Below are 8,370 nucleotides of genomic sequence, written 5' to 3' on the forward strand. Positions count from 1 at the left end.
AAACTTGGATCTGTACCTGCACTAATCTTCCTTAGCCACTAAGAGGCATCATTGTGCACTTACTTTATAAAATGAACATGCAGTGACCCTGGACCTAGCATGGATGATGACAATTAAACAAACACATTTAAGATAAATAAAGGGCTTTACTATTATCATAATTATCTTTGGTTTGGGATAAGTGGAAGATGAATGTAATTTAAAAAATAGTACATTTTATCTTTAACTGTGTATTAAAATTCATAGCATATATATATTTTATAACTATTACAGAGTGAATAATATATGACTTTAAACCTACAAAACTGTAGACTAATTAAAAGCTCAGCTCACTTTTGATTCAGATTCAGATTTGGGAGCCAAGCAAGATAAATCAGTATCTAACTGAAAGGTACAGTGACATATAGAAAGCAAATATAAAAACAAAACATAGTCATAATATGTAAAATGGCTATATTCATTCATCTTGAGTAACCACTTTATCCTGGTCTTTATCCAGCACACTTTATCCAGCACTGCGATGGAATATTTCGAGTCCAACTGTCAGCATGTTTTTATGAGTTGAAAGGAAACCAGAGAACCAGGAGGAAGCCCACATGAAGAACATGCAGAACTCAACACAGACAGAAACATATTCTTACATTTGAATTGATATTTTTTGCCTATATGTCCAATTATTGGCTAAAAATTAAACATTGCAATGTCAATAATGACATTTGCATTTGTACCTTTAGTGTTCTGATATTAAGATTTGGATGCTTTATGAAACACTTCACTTATTTAAATGAAAATACAAACAAATCAATTCAAATGTACTTCCTGAATGTATTTCTTATTATCCAAATATACTATATTTCATACTGAAATATAATTTGTCTGATATACTTCTGCATTTAGTAAGACCTTTGATATTTCTCTATTAAAGGGTCAGATTGTAATGTTTAAAAGTTCTATAATACTATAATTTCAAACACACTGTGATTTACTATAATTTCAAAAAAACTGTGTTTTACAATATTACAGTGTATTGGATCAGACATTTATTTCTAGTCTTCTGGATGAACTTAAGCTCCACTTCGGCTGGAGGTGGAACCTGTGTGGTTTGAGTGGGAGAATGGAGAGATGTGTTTGGGGAAGTGGAAGTCTCATCAGTGCTTTCATTGCAATTCACCTCACAGAACATTTCAAGCTGCTCATTGAAAATCAACAGCATGCTGGATAGACGACTGAATCCGAGTGTAGGAGTGGGGAAACAGCACGTCCTTACAGTGCTATATTCTTGCTACTACACTAATGATTCCGCAAAATACCTTTGAAAAAAGTCATAATTGCTTTCCATTTTTACATTTGAAAAACAACAGGGTGACCAAACACCTGTGTGAAACTGGAATCCTGTATGATCAGGAAATGAAAAAAGGGTAGTTTTATTTGTTTGTGCTGCTATGATTTCTGAAAAATTAATGTGTAGAACTGCTGTTGTCTGATAACATCAGTTCAAGAATATTTTCCAACTTGTTGGAGTTATAGATGTGCTGCTTACCAGTATATACATCCCAAAAAATCATTTGTAAAGTAATTAGACAGCTTTTCAGCAAACAACATATGTAGTCTTACTTGAGTTAGTTTCTTTTACAATACGTTTTCTTAGGTAAATTTGCACTACAATAGCAGTTACATTTACTAAGGTTGAAATCATGAGTACTCTTTCACCACTGGGTTTAGGTAAGCTGGCCTATTTCACTCTCATGTCATGAAAATGGTATAATCTGTGTTTTGTAAGCAGACTATTCATATGGTCACAATAGTTTGCTTTTATTATGTGCACATTACTCTTGCTGTCACTTGTGAAGTCTTTTGCTGAGATCACTTTTATAATTAGGTCCAGGAAGGGCCTGTTATTCTTTAGGATTACAAAAGCATCATACTTGTTCACTTTAGAAGGCTGTCTACCATAATTCATTAACTTGCTTAAAGGATGAATAATTTAAATGTCCAGATGTATTGAGAATTCTCTGTTATAAAATATATCCAGAAGCCAATTTGGCCATTTGTTGTTATTAGCTGTGTCTATGAAATTGGGTCTGAATAGTACACTATAGGGGTAATTTCTCCTTTCGTGTGTCATGTTTAAGCATAGTCCCAATTTCTTTACAACGGTGTTATTTCAATTTTAAAACTGACCCTCCAACAAGCCATTAGTGACAGAGATCATCAATTACTGCCATTAACACACATTAGCATGAACATTATGCTCTGGCTGCTTCACTGAAGGTGATACCCACTCAGCGGTTCATATCAATTTTTTCACTATCTGCATCAACAGCAAAAGGGACACTCAGGAGTCTTCACCTTGATGGGAAAAGTCTGATGGGAAAAGCCTGCCAGTTCCAGCTTGTGCAAATGGAACTACTGGTGGTAGTTAGGGGACCATATCCACATCCTTTTAAAAGTTTTTAAAGCTGGTGTCTGGTAAAACACTGAAACTTACAAACTTACAAATAACTAAAAGTTTGCCCCGCTGCTAACGGCATTACTAACAGCTCAGTTATTATTTACATTTAGTTGTTGTTTCCTAGATCAATAACTCAGTTATGATTACTTTTTATGTCGAATGCAGAATGTAGAAAGGTACGTCACCAGTCGTTAAATAAATAAAATGTCAACTTGTATGATGAGTATAGCTGACGTATAGCCATAAAGGTGATCTTCAGCTTTTCAATGAGATTCAAGTTAGAAGATTGGCCAGGTCATGCAAGGCCTTCTTGAATTATTTTGGTTGTATGTTTGGGGTTGTTGAAACACTTCTTCTCCCCACATTCAGTTTCTTTGCTGATGAGACTTAATTAAACTCTCCTCTAATTTGTCCCAGTACATTGCTCTATTCATGTTTCTTTTGATGATGTTTACAGAGAAGCAGTACAATATCATGATGCTCCCACCACCATGCTTCACTGTGGGTAATGGTGTTCTTGGGATCTTTCGCACAACATTTCTCTCTCCAAACACGACGAGCTGAATTATTGCCAAAGAGTTCTCTTTTTATTTCGTCTGACTTTTCCGAAAGAGTTCGGATTTGTCTAAATGCTGTTAAACATGCGTCTCTGTGCTTCTGTTTAGCAGAGGAGTTATGCGTAGGGTGTAGGAATGGAGATGAATATATAGTCTGGACTAGAAAGAAATCAGCCCCAGTGTCACTTCTTCATACCATTCTATGTATGTTTCTTACAACCACTGGTGGTCCTGTTGCACTTGGCGCCACAAAAATCCAAAATAATCCACTTTAAACACATTTAAGACCAAATAATCTAATGAGGATTTTTTTTTATCTTTGAAAAGCTCTGCTAGCCCATTTATACCAGCCGATGCTGGACATACAGTAGCTTGTAGAAACTTTTTAACATGCCACATATTCAATAATTGTAACTGCTTTATTTCTCAAACAGATGTTATCCTTTTGCCCTGATCAAAGGATTTGAAATACAGTTATTAATTGTAGCTCATACCTTTGCAGTTGGTGGACTGGTTTTGCTGTATAGTCCATATATTGCACCTCCAATGACAACATTTTTTCTTTTGTCCACACTACAACAACTGCTGTCTGTGATGGTGCCTCTCTGAGCGCTGTTTCTACAGGAAAGTATGAGTTTGATTGCAGGACAGTACAACTGTAGGCTGTGTGTTATAATGTGCCAGTAATTATTATTAGATCTTTATGGCTTGCAATTCGAATGGCTTGCATATTCAAAATATGGCTTTATGGCTTGCATATTCGAAATATAAGGGTCTTTTAGAATTCTACAACCTTAATTTTCACAGTTTTTATTACGTTCATATTGTGTAAAATTACATTTTTTGAGGAAACCCAAGTGGACATGGGGAGAACATGAATTTGGTATGACTCCCTGAACCATGCAGAATTAGTACCAGTTGATATTTTTCAATTTATTGTATTGCACTGTTGAGAGAGTGACTTGAGGTTTTCTTGAAATTGAAGCACTAGGAATTTTTTTTTATAACATTTCCGTAGACACAGGCCAGGAAGGACATACAGATTTACGACATTATGACCGGAAAAAAAGAAAATATTGCTGAAACCGTCATTTTAGCATTACAAGAGGGAATGCAAGATGATAAGCAATTACTGGGGAATAAAATTAAATCTGAGAGCAAAATTATGCAGTTTAATATGAGCACTGCATAATTAGTGTTTGTGTTTGTGCGTGTGTGTGTGTGTGTGTGTGTGTGTGTGTGTGTGTGCGCACACACTTGCGGCCATTGTTGACAATTAGAGAGACATCTGATTATTATATTTAAAACCAGTTAACAAGAGAAGACGCCCAAGTTGTAACCCAAGAAAAGACACAAAGATGACAGCAGATGCGTCTCAGAATCAGAATCATTTTACTGGTTAGATACATTTACATTTACTACAAATTTGTCTTAGCAGAGTTGTAACATAAATGGACAAAATATACAAATAATGGCAGTGGGGTAAATAATACCAATACCAGAGTGAAATAATGTAAACAGGGAAATAATACAGTACAGCAAATGCAAACCCAAATAATACAAACAGTACAGATAATACAACACAAATAATAAAAATGTAGATACAGCGGTAAAAATAAAGCTACCTATGCAAATACTGCAATTAATCCAAATTTAATGTTTTTGAATTTAATGAATTTAAAGTGTATGGAGTTGTGAATGAGGACTTTATGAAGAGTAAGATTTGGTGAATGAGTGATAGACATGGTGGGGCTCTGCACCACCTGCCCCATGGATGAGCTGCTGCTGACATACTCAATGGACCATAATTCTCACTACCCTTCTTACCTCAGAAAGACAGCAACAAATACCATCATTCACTCTTTCAGTGAGCAGCAGGTTTTTGAAAGCCCACATCCATACAGAAGAACAGCATTAATTGCCCAAGCCAACTTCGACCTGGCTGGCTAAAACAGCTCTGGCATGTTTTATACTCATTGATTTTTTTCAAGCTTGGTGTGATTCAGAAATGAAATAATGTCAGTTGCTTGCCATATTGATAAGGTTAATTACATCCTGTCAGAGGGTCTTATAGAGAGGGAGATACAAGATTCAGAGACAAGATTCTTCCCCTTTCCATCTTTAACAGTTCTTAAGATGAAGATGATGTGATGTCTACCACTGCTAAAGGTTGCTTTTGTGTTGTGGTGGAATCATTTAATCCAGATAGCAGCATTGGTCTTTCCTATTTGTGGCATGTAAATACTGCAGCTATAAAAACAGACGATCCTTTGTGCACTTGAGGCTGGAACAAAGTTTGCTGTGCACTGAAGTCAATTATAATCAATTACTAACATTATTTCCTCGTAAATTGCAGCGCATCATCAGCGTCAGTCTGTTTTTTTTGTTTTTTTTTAATAACTGAACGATATTGCTGTTCATACACATAGTGCTTCATTAATCTAGAAAAAAGCTGCATTTTAGTGATATCTGTTTGTGAAAAATAAAGAAAAACAACCACAAATAAAGGAAAGGAATCCATAATCCATAAAGACACACAGAATGTAAAACTGAAGCAGAGACATCCAGCTCTAAATTCAACATGAATATTATTGCTGCTGAGTTGAAAACATAAAAGTTACCCCACAGTTACACAGGGATGGATCAGTGGTGTGAGTGGGCATGAATGTAATGGATGGATGGAGGAATGATTAAGAGAGGAAGAAAAGATGGTATGAGCTGGTATAAACTTTGTATGAGTCAGCCTCTTTGTAATCACCTGCTTGATTCATTACTGAGTCATTCTTTTTCCCATGTGGCTCCTGGGTCATCCAAACCTTTTCACTTCCAATAGGGCAATTAGGTCAGAGGCCACAGGAGTCAATCAATTCTTGCTCTCCACCCATAATTACGGTTCTAATGAACTAAATCATCCCCACCCTTACAGTTGATTAGCTTATACAGTTCTACTCCAGAACATACTTGTCATACTTAACTGCCTTAAAGTAACTAACTTTGAGAAATATGTGGTTATGTTTCAATAATGGCTGCAAAAGCACAAAAGCTGATGCAGGATTGAAGTGTAGAAATCAAAGTGCATAAATTGGGGGGCAACTGGACAATTGCGGTAACCGAACATAGCAGGTTAGCTGGCATGGTTGCCTTAGAAACAGGAAAATATAAACTAAGAAAGTAAGAGAAATAACTAGACAGAAACTAACAAGGTGTGAGACAAGCTTAGAACTTACCTGCAGAAGTGCAGTAACTTACACATGACACAAGAAAGACAAAGATGTTAAATAATGAAGCAGAAACAGACAGAACTAATCATCTGAGAGTTACTGAGAACTGAAAGTAATGACCAGATATGACAGGTAGAAATCAAGGACAAACAGGAAACTACATCCATACAGGGAAAATGAAAAACAAAAATGCACAAAGTGTGGAGAGCCATAATGGTCAGAGGCATGGTGAATGTTGTCCTGGTTAAAAAAAAAAAACAAAAAAAAACATGATGGGCTTTCAAGCTCAATTTTCAGCTTTAAGTGTTGTTGCTTTGAAGGGCAAACGTTGTTGTGTGGTAGTTTTACACAGTAAAAATGGCTCCATTTAATTTGCAATTTAGTTCGATCATTTTCTTCAATAATTGAGCCATTTTCTGTCATCCTCACGCTCCTGTCATTTGTGTTATCAGAAAGAGATAGGGAGATGGATGAGTAGAGGAAGAGGAAAGGGTGTAAACCAATTAGTAACAGGAAGCAACACTCACAAGTCACTCCCACGCCTTTTGGCTGTCAGTCAAAGTTCAGTGAGAGGTCGTGGTTTGTGGGGGCATCTGGCACTCCAAATAGAGTTGTAAGTTGAAATGGTGGCAGGCACATCCATTAATTTATTTGCGACCTTGAATATAATTAGATTGGTGAGAATTGTAGCTGTGGAAGATTTAAATCAGAGGAGTTGCCAGTAAATGATTCTCACGAACTCACCCTGATCACATAATCACAACTTCATGAAATCCAGCGGAATTGCCATTGTTCGTTGAAAGTCCCTTCAACTTTTCATTAGAACGGGCTGAAGGACCATGCTCACCCTTTCCTTCTTCCTGTATGTAAACGTACCTGAATACATTTCCTCTCTTATGTTGCCTCATGATGTCGTTTCTTTAGATCCAGTGTTTCAGCCACGCAAGTGATCCTACACCATCCCTCATCAACTCATGCTCATGATTTATTTGTTCAATTTCTGTAACATGTGCCCACCTTCTGTAACATGTATTTAATTACTGTGGAGAAAAGACATCCTCAAAGTGAAGCACATAAAACCCAACCCTCCCATATGATCTGGTAATAACCTTCTTACAAAGGATACGCTCCGATTATTTATTCATTTTAAGGTTTAGAGGATATTTCCCAGTGGCGTGCTGCCTATCTGTGCTTCGTATCTTATTCCTCCAGTGCGTTATTAGGAACGAGTGCAGTGCACAACACACACAAACACTCACTCACACTCTCTCTCTCTCTCTCTCACACACACACACACACAAATGATATTTACACATGCTGTTTAAGATGTGTCAGTCTTGAGAGATTATGCATAATAATATAGTTAATAATATCATCCTGTCCTCATATTATAATGATCCATTTAATTCCATATGTTATTGTATGATTTTTCCATTCTGTTGAGCCTGTGAGGGCCCAAACACATGACATTTCCTTAATGGGATGTTATTGTATTTATATCACTGCACCTGTGTTATGTGTATCTGCATAAAACTTGATTTCAAGTGCAATATTTAAAATTTATTACAAATGGCCATATTAGATAAATGTTTCATCGATAACACTTCACACCCATATTGTTGTTGGTGAATCAAATACTAATGAAAGTTGTCTTCACATGTTGTACTCCTTAATTTAGATAAACGTACTGTGACTTAGATTCTTGGCTGAGCTTTGTATACAATAAATAGGTATTGGACTTGCAATTCGCAAAGAAAGATATTTTGTGATTTTTCTTCCAAATTTGGTCACCTGCCAATTCCCACCCAACCAGGGAGGATGAAGGCTAACACATGCTTCCTCTGAGATCTTTTCCAACTGCTGGTCAGGGCGGCGTAACACACTGCGCTATCTGCCCTCTTCTGCATACATGAGCTCACAGGCGCCCATGATTGGTTAGTGTTACTGTGATTGACAGGCGAGAGTGTATACCATCCCTGTTAAGCCATCCTAAGTTAACCCCTTTAATCTCCCAGGTCCAGACATTTCTCACTCTCATTATTCATCTGTAGTTGATGAATAATATGCCTTAAGATCCATAAGTGTATCAGCTGGGAGTCTGATGTATTAAATTTGTACCTCATTCCCCTGTGAAGTCCAT

Source organism: Pangasianodon hypophthalmus, chromosome 19, assembly GCF_027358585.1.
Source record: "Pangasianodon hypophthalmus isolate fPanHyp1 chromosome 19, fPanHyp1.pri, whole genome shotgun sequence".
NCBI lineage: Eukaryota > Metazoa > Chordata > Actinopteri > Siluriformes > Pangasiidae > Pangasianodon > Pangasianodon hypophthalmus.